Below are 14,153 nucleotides of genomic sequence, written 5' to 3' on the forward strand. Positions count from 1 at the left end.
TGTTCCCACATTTCCTTCACAACTCTAAGGAAAGAACCTGCTCACATCTGAAAAGTAGCTTGCTAAATTATTTTTTAAATCTCTTAAAACTCCCTCTAATATCATGCCTACCTGAGCCTGCAGGTAAAACATAACCAGAGACAGCAAGCTGATTTTTCCTCCCGTTTCATATTTGTACTCTTTTTTTTCATTTACTTCCATAGTCTTGCCATTTCCTCTATTTGACCTCTACTCCTATTAGAAAAGGCAAAAGAACAAGAAAGGATTTGGTTACCAAAACTCTTCTAATCATCACTGTTTTCATTTGCTGATAAGCTATATCTCCATTGCCCCACCTCAAACTCTTTGTACCTTTCAGATCATAAACTCTCCTGGGCGTGCTGTTTATCTGTGTTTGTACAGCACACATCACTATTTCCACTGGGGCTTTTGGGTGCTACCATCCTACAGTAATCATGTTCATTAGGAAGAACAAAGACAAACTATGTTTGAAAAATTAAAGGAATGCACAGTGCAAGTCAGGCATGGGCCTCTGAGCCATCCCTTTTGTTGAAGGTAGTTTTCACTTTATAGATTTTGAACATTTTCTGAGTTTTTGGGTGCTGAAGGGGCTAATTTCAATGATATATACACCTCTACTTTTCATCATGGTTTTGTTTGTTTTTTTTAAACAGTAATTATTTATCCAAAAAGAAAAACAATATTTAACCATCTCTTCTTTATTGGGCTTCCTATACTAGCTTACTATACTTAGCTGACAATGATTTCCAGTGCAATGCTCAGGTAGTTTAAGAGGTGCTGAAGGCTGACTTGGCCTCAGCGACATTAAGGTGTGATGAGGACAGTGAATAAATTCCTAGGCAAAACAGAAAACTCATGAGGAAATCATGTCAAAACAGTGAGACTTAAAGATTGTTCAGTAGGTGGCCTACCAATTACTTCAAGCAAGAGGGAGATGCGTTTAGGCAGGAGGCCAAGAGGAAACACTGTGTTTTCATTCTGAAAACACTCAAAAATGTATCTCTAGTTCTGGTCTCTGTTTCCCAGAGTTATTTATGCATATCATATATGACATTTGTAATTTAAAGATGCAATAAAAAAAGCAACAACAAAACTAGTTAGCAGAGCACATGTTCAGCACAAGTTTCCCACATTCTGGGGTACTGGTCTTCTTCTTGGTGTATTGAACGCACATGCTGAGCAGTACCCTCCACAACCGAATAATGATCATTTAAGTGGCCCTGTTCAGGATAGGTTTTAGTCTTCTGAATCTGAACTGAATGGAATATCATGCAGTTTGGCAAGATGCTGACAAGCACTTCTGTGTTTTCAGTTGATTTCGTTCAAGTAGTTCCTCTCAGTATTGTGAAATTAACCTTTCACATCGGTATTGTTTTAACTAAGTCATAAAACATGCTACATATTCATGTTAAATATCGCATTGGTTCATGAGGATAGCACATGAAGGCTTGTGTCAACTCCATGAAATCATATCTAGAGCTATAATATTTCTGCCCTGATGTTCTTTATAGAAGGAACAATCACTTGAGTGTTCTGAAATGATGCATGAGGCAGGCATCTTCACCAGCCTAGAAGCTGAAGGAGGCAGTCTGTGCGAATTGATTATACTCAGGTAACAACAAGATGGCCATGACTACCAGTTGAAGTGTGAAGAACAGATTTATTCCATCATTGCATACACTGCCAGGTCCAAACTTAACAGGGGCAAATAGGCCAGCCTAGTCTGGCCTTTACCTTAGTATCAAAGACCTGACATATGCACAAATTCATCCCAGGCTCTGTTTTTGCAATTCTAAACTCTCTTATCTCCCTTTCCCCCAAAAACTGGGGGAAAGAATGTATTTAAGTCTTTAACAACATTCTGTTACCTTCTTTGAGAGAATTCCACTTCTTTCAACAGACAGAAAATAACCCAAAGGAAAACACAATAAACTATCTTTTTCCCCTCACTTCAACATTTCCCAGTTCCAGAGTCACTTTGAGCAAAAACAATTAAAAATAACCCAATCTTCTCACCAATCTTCTGTTTTCAACCCCTTCCTCTCGATACAATCTGAACTGGGCCCTCAATTACAATTTTTTTTAAAATGTTCAATGATGGAAAATCTCCTGCTTCTGTTGGTTGTTTATTTCAGCTGTTAATTATTCTCACTGTTATAACCTGCATTTTCTCAAGTATTTGAATTTGTCTGGGTTCAGTTTCCAGCTCTTGGTTCTTGTTACGTTTTTTTCTGTTTCACTAATAAAAGCTTTAGTGCCTTCTACGTATTAAAATACTTAGACCCTAACCTGGCAGAGAAATTGTTTTCCTATCTCACAAAAGTTTTTGTCACTTTGAAAAAGTCAGAATAGTTACATTAAAGAGTCTGAAATGTAGCCTGAATTCAAATAGAATTACACTTCCGATATAAGAAACAATATTGAAATATTTTGAGTAGATTTTTGACTGTTGGATTTTTTTAGATTTTTTCCTTAAAAATCATGATATCTGTCATGACACTTCTAAATCATTCATTAAACAAATACATTCTAAAAACATTCATTAAACAAAATTGATCTAGCTCTTCTAGTTCTCTCAACCTTAAATTTTTTCCTCCACTCCCTGAAATGTATCTGTAATTCTTTTTAGTCATTGACTTGCTCAGTGGTAGGACAGGTTTTTCAAATTTTTGCCACTAATTTTTAAAGGCACTTTAAAAGTGCTGTGCACAGGCAAAAAGGCTCATTTTCTAAACACTTCTTTCTCATCAACACATAAAAGAGTTAACCCTCTACTTAGCCCTATTGAGGCAGCATATGGAGTACTGTGTCTGGTTCTGGGCTTCTTGGTACAAGAGCGATATGGAGGTTCTGGAGTGAGTCCAGTGGAGGGTTGCAAAGATGACTAAGGGACTTGAGCATTTCTCTTATGAGGAAAGGCTGAGCGAGCTGGGTCTGTTCAGTCTTAAGACAGAACTGAGAGGGGACCTAATCAATGTAAACAAGTATCTAAAAGGAGGGTGTCAAGAGGATGAAGCCAGGCTCTTCTCAGTGGTTCCTAGTAATAAGACAAGAGGCAACAGGCAGACATGGATGCACAGGAAGTTCCACCTGAATATGAGGCAGAGCTTCTTTACAGTGCGGGTGACCAGTATTTTTCTTACACAGTACGTGACTACAGAGGCATTTCACTGTACAATGGAAGATAGCCTTAATGACTCTCAAGAAAACTGGGTAAGCAAATGATTCTTTCACCTCTGTTTTGTTCTCATGAAGCTGTTAAAAAGCTCAGATAAACATTTCACACATGGATTTTCTGAGGGGTTAGTTTCAAGGAAAACCCCATCAAAAAATGGAGGAGCACAAGTCATAGTAAAACAAAAAATGATATCAACAAGAAAAATGACAGTAAAGTGAATACAGTAGCAAGAGGAACTAATCAGAAGTATATCTACATGACAATGCAAGTGACAACACCAAAGCTGCCAGCCCAGATGCTTTAGAATTCTTCCAGGGAGCCAAAAACACTTGCTGAGGTAAAAATATCTGCACATTTTGACATCTTTGCTGCAAAATGAGCAGGATAAGCACTATAATGAGCTGAGAATAGTATATGGCTTATCCCCAAAAAAGGCATATGGTTTTTCTTTTATTTCCAATTGACAGAAAAGACCTGTGGGAAAACACTGAAAAAAATTACACCTCCACCCTATCACCTCCTATCTTGAATAATACATTAAACTATTTCAGAATTGGTTTTTTTCTGGTAGTCAGTCACCATGAGAACAGGTATGGTGTGGGCAAGAAAGCATCACATACAAAGTAAGTGAAGAGTTTTATGCTGAATACTTTTCTTTGTTTCACTCTAAATCATGCTCAACCCCACTTTACACCGTAACATTTAATATTCGATTTCTTATGTCTTAATCATACCAAAGCATGAAACACACAGAGAAGTAAAAAGACTGTCTCAGAATAAAGCTTTTGAAGTGATAGTGCTCACATGTCAATTCAAAAACTATTTTCTCTTGCTATTATTATAATGACCCCCTTCAACAAAAAGTCAATATGATGTTCCTTTATTGTCAGAATAATTGATGAGCCATTGCAATTATTTCTTGAACATGTAGTTGTATAATGGCAATTTAAAGTGAAAACATACTTTTTCCGTTGAGATTTAGAATGAGTGGGTGATTTTAGGATAATCAAATGTCAATGGAATTATTTCAGTTCCATTCTGATTTATTGTAGCCATTAAAGCAGAAGTTAAAGCATAATAAAGGTATCTGCTTGGTATGCCCAGGAGCTATTTTTCCACAGTAAATAGCAACTGTCTTAATTCTTTTCACCTATGAAAACTGGAGATTCAGAAGAAATGATAGAAATATGAAAACAATCTTCTTTTGTCAACATTTTAAACCAATAGAAAATGTTTTTTAGTATTTTTTGCCTAAGGAATTATTTCATTGATTATCACCTAGTTTTGAAAGGAGATGACATTAAGTGTGAAACCAGGGGAAAAAAGCCCGGTCATAAAATAAACTGGCATCATGGTGGAACTAGAAAACTGACCTTTTATAACAGCACTAGTGAGAATCTACAGTTAATTACTGTAACCAGATCTATGAAAACAATTGCTCACTGACAATATGTGGTTTAGAATATTTAGATGTATCTTACAGTGTGCATTTATGTCAGACATAATTCAAAATTCTTAATGTTTTTATTGGGTTGATTAGGATTTTTGACATCCTCATATTAATTTTCCATGAAATGACAAAACCTGTTAGTGGAGGGTTTGTAATTTGAAAAGAAAATGAGACAATGGATAAACAAACACTTGAATATTTTTCATACAGGAAAATTGCATAAAGTATTTTAGCTCTATGACTCAATAATACACATACCTGGATATTTTAAAAGTTGTGCAAAAATTATTTCATCATTTTGAATTGACACTTCAAGAAACATTCTTCATTCTGCACAACAATGACTACTCTTATTGTACTTATTTAAAAAAAAACAATTATCATGGGAACCATAGAAATCCAAAGTTTTAACAGTTGCAAATATTTTGCAAATGAGGAGGCTATTCATTCATGATGTGGTAGGGAAGCCAGCATTAAAGATGTGATGGCAAAGGGTCTGAATGCATGAAATACCTCAACATTTATTGATTGTGCTGGTCAGATTGCTACTATTGTCTGCTGTAAAATAAGGCTATGGTATTTGTTGCCAAATATCTCGCTTTCTGACTGTATGCCTTACAGAAAAACACAAGCAGAGTTTAAGTAATAAGAGATGTGACAAGCACTGACAAAGAACCAGGAACCCTAATTACTGCAAGAATCTGAATGCTACTGAATTATATAAGGTTAATAGTTCACAAAAATCTTTTCTGGGCAGAATAGGAATGTGGGAAGAAATAAAAATGTGGAAATCTGACACAGACCGAAGTACAGAAATTAGTAAGTAGAGCAACACAAGCCAGTAAATGCAAGAAAATCAATACCAACTCACAGTATCACATTTATTGGATCCCTGCCACCTCATAATGATTCATCATCATTTCCATCAAAGCTGAAACATTTTCTAGTTGTCACAAGTTTGATGGGAGAAAGTTAATCGAGCAACCTGAATAAATCACCATGCTATTTTTAATACTATTCTGATTCTCACAGTTAAAGATATAGGATAGAAGTCCAAAGGTATCGATTGCTGATGCCATACACAACATTCAAGTGTATTCTGGAAGTCCTGCATTGATTTAAAAGGTAGAACTGAGAATTATTCTTCTTGAGAAAGTGATCTGGGTATTGATGGTGACACTAATGAGACAAAATATCAGAACAATGTCATTTGGTTCAATGAAAGAGAAACCTGGGGAAAAATTCTAACCAAAAGAAATAATATTAAAGTGATTCCTTTATATGTTTCCAGGGTATTTTGAATTCTGTATCACAATTTTTGCATCCATATATTATTCCAAATTATGACAGTTTAAGATGTTCCTTTTCTGTTTGCTGTCTCTCACTGGCATATAAGTGCTGTTCAGTAACTTTGTCACTGTCCTCTTACTATGAGAATAAAAACAGACATAGAATAGACAATTTCTGTATTTTCTAATTTTATTCAAATATATAATGACTTGTGCAAGCCTGTGGCATAAAAGAAAAGCACTGTGGAGATTGCAGATCACTGCATTTATTCTTATAATAACCTGTGTTATATTCAGAATTCAATAAATGTCTTACTGCAATTAGTAGATCTACTGCTTCTCTCTTTCTGTAAACATAGTACTCAAGAAATACATGTGTGAATGAATGTGAGAAGATATACTGGTGTAACTGTGATAGAGCAGATGATATTGGAAAGATATATTTAAGAATGACAACATATAACAGGTGATAAATCAAAGTAGGGTAACATAAAACTTTAAAATAATAACACTAAGACTTAAAGAGGAAGAATTTCAGGTACTGCAAGACACCTTGTGACAATATATCCTGCTTCCCTTCAAGCAGTTTACAAAGGTGCTTAAGATAGAAAAAAAGGAATCTTCTGTTCCCTAATGGTCCTTTCTTTATTTCAAAATTACTCAGTTCAGTGCAAACAATTAGGTAGGATTAAAGGCAGGATTAATCCTGGACTTTGAGGGCAACCAAACTAACCCAATGTTGAAATCATAAAACTTGAATTTTAGGAATGTGGCTGTGTGGAACTTTTGCTGATAGTTTTACTGAAAGAGGTAACAGTGGATTTGAAAATAAACATTGGAATCTACTTAAATTCAATATGTGTCAGAAATAAATGCTCTGTGAACACTAGTTAATGAAAAGAATATATATGCAGAACCTAACTATTTTTTACTTGTTCTTATTGAAGTTTTCTTTACATCTTAATGGAATATGAAAATTCCATTCTCAAGAACTCTAAGATTAATTCCTTTTACAGTGAAAAGTAATGCTTGAATTTGACAAATTAAATTGCTCTCTGGAGGAACTTTCTAGAAAAATGTGCAAATTATCTCTGATAACATGATCTGACTGCTTTGTAGTGCTTACTTTATTATTCTAAATATTTTTTATAATACATGAAATACAGTTTGTTGGTTTGGGGGTTTTAGTTCGTTTGTTTATTTTCATTTTTAAGGAGAAAACACATTTTTCTCATGCACTGTTAAAATGGATGTATTGACATTTTCACTATCTGGGTGGAAATCTGAGCTATTTGCTTTTGATCAGTTGTAAAGAAAAAAGATCTGCTGAACCTTGAGTACCTGTTAAATAGATGCATGACATATGATATGCACAGTTTGGATCTTCAGAAATATCTTAATTTTGCATGGAATAATTTTTACTATGGGCCCATAATGTCCAAATTTCTGTCAGTTTAAGTACTTTTCCTGAACTTGTTTTAGGGGTAGATCTAAACATCTGTGATGTAAGTTGAATTTCAGCTAATCTTGAAAAAATATGTTTTATTAGAATGCACATTTAATGCCTAACCTAATAAACTTACTTAGAATGAGTTCTGATAATCATATCCACTGAAGAACTATATATTTAGAGAAACCGTGGTCAGTGAAGATTGTTATTTTAAGCATCCAACTTGTCAGTATGTCACTGACATAGACAATAGATTATACATAGTAGTTGTAAATGATTAATATTTATGTGAGCAATCCAATTCTTTTGGGGATATTGCATCTATGGTTAAAAGTCCTGTGTGCAGTTCTGGGCACCACAATATAAGAAGGATATATAGCTGTTAGAAAGCATCCAAGAAGGGCAATGAAGATAATGAAGATCCTAGAGGGGAAGCTATTCAAAGAGTAGCTGAGGTCACTTGGCTTGTTCAGACCAAAGAGGAGACTGAGGGGAGATCTTATCATGGTCCACAGCTTTCTTACGCGGGGAAGCAGAGGGGATCTCTCCTCTCTGGTGACCAGTGATAGGACCTGAGGGAACTGCATGAAGTTGTGTCACAGGAGGTTTAGGTTGGATATTAGAAAAAGCTTCTTCACTCAGAGTGTGGTTGGGCACTGGAACAGGCTCCCCAGGGAAGTGGTCACAGCCTCAAGCCTGACAGAGTTCAAGAACCGTTTGGACAACACTCTCAGGCACATGGCGTGATTCTTTGGGCAGCCCTGTACAGGCCCAGGAGTTGGAATAGATGGTCCCTGTGGGTTCCTCCCAACTCACCATATTCTATGATTCTATGATTTTTTTTTTTCATTTTGATTATTTTAAATTACAATTTTGCTCTGAGGACATGGTCAAACTAAAAGGTAATATAATAGCCATCAGTAGCTCCAGTTTTTTAATCTGCATTTCACTCCCTAGGCAGAGCAGGGATTAAGAGGTAAAGAAAACCAAAATGTCTAAACAGTTCTAATTCAGCCAAATCAGTATTAATTCTATAGTAATGTCATGAATGCACCACCTACCTTTGACATTCCAATATTAAGTCAGTCTACAGGATTTATGAATCAAAATAAACTTTCTGACTCTTGTATTTCTATTTTCAAAAGAGTAATGACATAGAAATATATCAATATGTTTGTAATTTTGTCTATTTTTTTGATATTTTTTTCAAAGCACTATATAACCTCTTATACAAAAATTCTTTAAATTCTGGTTTAGACTTCTGTATTTTTTGATTGGAAAGCAGTCAATGCTCATTTTGGATGGACAGAGAACCACAAATTTTTGCTTTAAATACCATCCTCTTCTAAGTTCATTTGACTGTAAAAGGAATTAAATTGGCCTTTGGTAATGCTGATCAGCTGGTTTCCATGACCTTTCAACATATCCTGTTTGGAGTTAAGATGAAAAAAGAAAAATTCAAGTATGTAATGAGAACTGTCATATTATGATGTTTAATAACTGAATAGAGAACAATGTAAAAAAGTTTGATGATAATTAGAGCCAAAGTTTTGTTCTTTTGCCTGAGTTCAATGGATTTTAAAGTCAATGTTAAAAATTCTTTGCAAAACATATTTCCCATTAGACCAAGAGAATTCATATTAAACATAATCATATTTATATCTTTGAATAATATTACAGAATTAGACTTTGTAGTCAGAAAATTGTGCTTGTCATTTTCAGTTCTGGGAAATACCTGCTCCTTTCTTAATTACAAACATCAAAGAAACAAGACACTTGTATTTCCCAGGACAATAAACAAACAATTATTATTTATTTAAAATGCTTAATTAACTGTTATGTATCTGAAATAAGGCAAAATAGAGACTTTGTAATCAATGCACATGAAAACATAAAAACTACATGGCATTATGCTGAAATGTAAATATGCCTCTCTTTCTAGTTTTAAACAGGTTATCAGTAACTCTTCTCAAACAAAAATTAATTCATGACTAGACATGTTTGGGGAAAGTAAACATGAAAGGGACTCAAGCGCAGCTGAAATTAATTTATTTGTTTTACTTGCATGAGTATTCAGAAACATTGATTGACAGCATTCAGTGAATTCTACTAAATAAAAAAATGTATATGGAGGATCCTTGAGGACCTTTGTTTGTAATACAGACCATCAGATGAGTTCCTTCAAGATGAGCCATAGGATTTTGAAGCTTTCAAGCCATAGAAATGTTGAATCATGTGTTGGAAGGGACAGTAAAGATATCTATGTCTCCTGCAAACTCTTTCACTAGAACCAGTTGCCTCAATTCCCATTCAACCTGGCCTTGACACTTCTACGGATGGGGCTGTGAGACACTGGATTATTATATTAATTATTGCTTTGGACCAACTCAAGTGTGTGGGGGGGTGGAGGGACAGGTTGAATTTCAAGGAGGTGAAGTAATGCCCTGTCCAGCACGCCAGCCCCTGCAGCCTTACTGGGGACCCTGGAACAGCTGTCAGTCAGAGGCAGCTGGGGAGCACTGCCTATACTATACCTCAGAGTCTCTAAGCCAGCCTCAGATTGGCCAGCACACTGGAAGTCCCACCTGGGGGAAGGGGTTGTGGTCACAGGGGAGCCAAAGCACATAAAAACAGCAACATGTGCTCCCTGTGCTTGTTTGAATCCTCCATCTTCCAGACTTCTGTAGCTGGACCTATGCTGGATCCAGGGATGGTGGCTATATTTCTTTTTCTCTCTCTCTTTCTTTACTACTTCTTCTTCTCCTAATCTCTTTTCTCAATATTTTGGTCAATTTAGGACCAGATGGGCTGGATTTTGTCAGTTCATGCCCAACTTCTCATCCACCAACTCACCCAAATCCTTTTTGGCTTCGTTTCTTCATTCCACAGCTTGTACTGATACTGGAGTATCCTAGCCTAAAAATCTGTGAAGATCACTGAGCTTATACAGTGTGATATGAATGAAGTGTATTATCACTATAAGTGTCAATACCAAAGTTAAGAAATGAAGATTCCAGAAATCATAAATGCCTGAGTCCAAAATATTAGAAAACAGAGAGGAGTTAAAAAAATTAATCTGTCACGGTGATACCTCTTCTCCCTCACCTGACAAAATGCCATGGTTCAGGAATGGTACTCCCCAATTTAGTTTTCCCACCATCTTCGTCCTGGCCATGTCCCCTTAGCCATGCCCCACTCTTGGCTACTGCAAAAATTTAAACCTCTCCTTGACCAAAACCAGGGCACAAATAATACTGAAATGAGATTGTGAAACAGTCTAATTCAGCTGGTCCCACAGTCTGAAGTGTCAGACATGAAAAATCACAGTATTGGTAATTTTTGGAAGACTTTATGATGGAATTGACTGAACATCTCTAAAGATATTTGTTAAAAGAAACCAGAACTTAAGATATGAACTGGAAGTGCATACTGAAGTTATGCAAGAATCTTATAAGAGGCAAGGAAATGCTACATTAACCTAATCTTTTTGTGAAGACAGACAAATAATTTCAGTTCAAATAAAAAGGTTTGCTGGGCAGTATCAGATGTGTGTTGATAACCAGAGCACAGGGACTTTATTTTTACCCACCTTTACAGATCTCTTTGAATGCCCATTTTTATCACTAGTGTAGTAGTTTTCCCTGCAGTTAAATGACAATGGATTTTTAACACCCTATAAAACTCTTTCCTAAAAATAAATAAATAATAAGAAGAAAATGGATATTTCACATAGCTATTGTCAAAAACTTGGCATTCTTAGTTCTTGTTAGACTTAATTCTAACAGATAAAAGTAAGTGTGACCGTAGTAATGTATATCTTATTATTATTGAAGTGTGCTATAAACAAGAAAAGAAATCTAAGGATATTTTATATATTTCTGGATTGTTCACCTGATATTTACTTGAAATTCCCAACTTGGAAGTAAATTTCCAAGCCTAGCACCACACTGCCCTGACAAGAATAATATGAACTTTGTCTTGGATTATTAGACCCTTTGCTCAATCAAAATGGGTAAGAAGGGTGTTGGGCAAGAAATGCAACACCAGGAAACAAAGAGAGGTCTGATAGCTGTAGCATACTGAAGTCATCATGCTTTTTAGAAGCCTGCCCCATTGCACTCCTTTAAGTTACAGCTGTCAAGGTTTTCCCTTAGTCACTCACGTTTAAGAGATAAATCTTATGAAGTTTCCAAAGATAAAAATACTTCTGGCCTAATTTTCTAATGTGCTGACACCCACAGCTGCCTGTGAAATCAGTGCAGGTTTTGAGTGTTCAAGATTTTTGAAAATCAGGCCACTTATTTTTAATTAAAAGTCAAATAAAGAAACGTGGGGAAAGAAGACGTGTAACTATATCTAGGCAGCTGGAGTTTTCTGATCTCTGCTACTTACACTCCTCATAATTATCATAGTGTTATCTTGTGCTCTCCTCATCTGTTCTTTGTATCCACCCAGTTTTACATTTTAGGTTTATAACCTTTTGAGGCAAGGGATGTATTTTACTAACAAAGAAATAAATACAGGGCATCGAACAAACATACTTAAATGTCTTGTTATATATATTTTCATTCTTTCCATAATATTAGCTGATATCATTAATCAGAAAAGGGCTTCATCACTTCAAAATCTGAAGCGTTCTCCACAGATACTGAGCAAAACAAAAAAAGATAATTTTCACAGATTTAAAAGATCAAAAGGATATCTGTGACAATACATAACATAGATGTCATCCAGTGATGATTGTGTCCCAACAGTTGAATTGTAACACTTGGTTAAAGTCACTGTTGCTAGAATGGGCTTTTTAAAAGCAGTAGACTTCAGAGGTATGATTCTATACCTATATAGTGTATCAGGAATATTGTAGCCAGCAGGTCCAGGGAAGTGATTCTTCCCCTGTACTCAGTGCTGGTGAGGCCACACCTGGAGTACTGGGTCCAGCTCTGGGCCCCTCAGTTCAGGAAGGATATTGAGGTGCTGGAGCAGGTCCAGAGAAGAGCAACGAGGTTGGTGAAGGGACTTGAGCACAAGTCCTGTGAGGAGAGGCTGAGGGAGCTGGGGCTGTTCAGCCTGGAGAAGAGGAGGCTCAGGGGAGACCTCATCACCCTCTACCTGAAAGGACGTTGTAACCAGGTGGGTGTCAGTCTCTTCTTCCAGGCAACCAGCAGTAGGACAAAAGGGCACAGTCTTAAGCTCTGCCAGGGGAGGTTTAGGTTAGATATTAGGAAAAAATTTTTTACAGAGAGAGTAATCAGACATTGGAATGGGCTGTCGGGGGATGTGGTGGATTTGCCATCCCTCGAGGTTTTTAAGATGACACTGGATGTGGCACTTAGTGCCACGGTCTAGTAACCAAGGTGGTGTTGGACCAAGGATTGGACTTGATGACTTGGAAGTCTTTTCCAGCCTGGTTGATTCTATGATTCTATGCTTTCTCTGTCTTTGCATTCATTCTCTTTATTATATACACAGCCTTTTTATATGTATATGTATATGTATATGTATATGTATATGTATATGTATATGTATATGTATATGTATATGTATATGTATATGTATATGTATATGTATATGTATATGTATGTGTATATGTATATGTATATGTATATGTATATGTATATGTATATGTATATGTATATGTATGTGTATGTGTATATGTATATGTATATGTATATGTATATGTATATGTATGTGTATATGTATATGTATATGTATATGTATATGTATACGTATACGTATATGTATACGTACATGTATACATATATGTATATGTACATATACACACTTGTTTTTTGGAAGAAAAGTGTTGGATGTAGTTTTCAAATATTACTGGTTGCCTCTTGACACAATCACACTTTATTACTCCTTAGATAGGTATGACAACATGGAAGTATTTTTATGCAATTTACCTTTTGTTTCACATTCATAGGTGAAATATACTGTAGATAGAAACATCCTATTGTGAAATCCTTCCCTTACATTTTGAGACTTTTCTAATTTTGGGTATTTGGCTTTCACATTTCTTGTTCCGTGTGTAGAAGTCACTCACTATATATAGGACCTTAGATCTTACTGCACTTTTTTTTTCTGTTTGTGACGTTAATAAAAACTGTTGTGTTGACAGGTATATCTGACACTACATTATAATATATCATAAAGTAGTTGTATACACGCACAAAGTCTTTCCAGGTAAAACAGGCTGAAAGGCCTGAAGTCATGTAATTACAGTCAATAGATAATTTGAAAGTCATGAAAAATTTAGAAAAGAGGGAAATAAAAATGAAGCGGAAAGAAAAAGTAGTTGAAAGTACGCTAAGAAAAGCCTGAGGCATCTGAAGGCAGTCATTACTGATTCAAGACTAGGGCATACTACAGACAGGTAATGTCAACTGGGAATTATAATGAGCCAGAGTTAAAGCATGGCTGCCTGCCTCCTAACAACCAAATAAACTGCTGTAGACCTGCTTAAGCCTTTTATTTTGCTGATGGTTATCTTTGGCAGGAACAAAACTTTCCTCTTATATACACAGGTGATAAAGTGGGGTGTTCTTTGGAAAAATTCTGAGAACAACTATCATTAGTTCTAAATGGTTCTTGTTGGAAATGAGAAGAAAAAGATAGGGTGAAGGGAAAATTCCCAATGCATAACGGTTTATTAATAACCACAGATATTTCTTGCATCTGGAATTATCAGCACAGGGAGTTTAAGCATATCAGTCAGCCTAAACATTCATTTTTCAACTAAGAACTTATGGATGAACAATGAAG

The sequence above is a fragment of the Manacus vitellinus genome, unplaced genomic scaffold, assembly GCF_001715985.3.
Source record: "Manacus vitellinus isolate BGI_N305 unplaced genomic scaffold, ASM171598v3 scaffold_4_pilon, whole genome shotgun sequence".
Taxonomy (NCBI): Eukaryota; Metazoa; Chordata; class Aves; order Passeriformes; family Pipridae; genus Manacus; species Manacus vitellinus.